Here is a 1,048-nt window from a genome sequence, read left to right as displayed (position 1 = left end):
GGCAGGCAAGACCTCCCCTCCCCCAGCCGGTCCCCTCCCCCGCGTGCTGGTCGGTCCCAAGATTCTAATCAGACCCACAACACTGTGTCCTTTCTTGCCAGGACTTGATTATTCTTTATCTTTAAATTATAAATCACCTCTGGGGGAAGGAGGGTGGATAATCTCTCATCACAGAGAGGTAATTATCTCCTTCCTACCCCCACCTTCCTGGAGGGACTCTTAGGCTCTCTCCACCCCTCCCCCAGCAAAGTTTGAATATAGATGTGCACATGCATTCACACGCACTCACACACACACACACGCATTCTCCAGCACGCGCCACACACGAGCGCAAATCCATTCATGAGCACCCGGGCACACGGTGTGGAGCTTGTGGCTCACAAATGCGCCCACCAGCTCCGGGCTGGTCTTGGAGGAGGGGCACACAAGGTCCCCTGTCCCCTGAGCTGCTGCCTGATCCCGCGAGGCACAGCTACTAGGCACCCTAAGGGGCCAAGTCCCAAGGGCTGGGCCCTGACCTGGCTCTGGGTGGCCGAGTCTCAGGGTGACATAGTGTCACAAGCCTCGCAAAGGCACGCTCACGCTCCATGCCTGTCCCTCCGCAGGTCACCAGGCGAGGCACAAACGCAGCAGTCCAAACCGCCACACCTTGCTGGGTGCGCAGGGGGCGGGCAGGGGTCTGCTTTCACCCCCGTTATGCGCACACGTGGGGAAGAGATACATGAGCTCTCTTGGTACAACTTTCATTCAACATGAACACAAACGCACATAAAATGACGTCATATGATGTGGATGTAGTATAATGTCTGGTGATTGCCACTAAAGCATAGTAAGTAGAATACCATGTTAGGTACGATGTGTAATGAGCATAATGGAATACTATACTGTAATACAAACCCACACTGCGCCCCCCTCCAGAGCGCGTGCCCACACTCAGCACAGCGAAGTGCTCTCCCTGCCGAGAGGGCTGGGCTGATCAGGGCTGAGTGCTGCTTGGATGAAAGCCCTGTGCCTGCCCTGGAGTTTGCAGGCCCTTCCCTCCCCTTTC

The sequence above is a fragment of the Neophocaena asiaeorientalis genome, unplaced genomic scaffold (genome assembly GCF_003031525.2).
Source record: "Neophocaena asiaeorientalis asiaeorientalis breed wild unplaced genomic scaffold, Neophocaena_asiaeorientalis_V1.1 scaffold762, whole genome shotgun sequence".
Taxonomy (NCBI): Eukaryota; Metazoa; Chordata; class Mammalia; order Artiodactyla; family Phocoenidae; genus Neophocaena; species Neophocaena asiaeorientalis.
The sequence above is the reverse complement of the archived record's forward strand: the minus strand, read 5'-3'. Positions refer to the sequence as shown.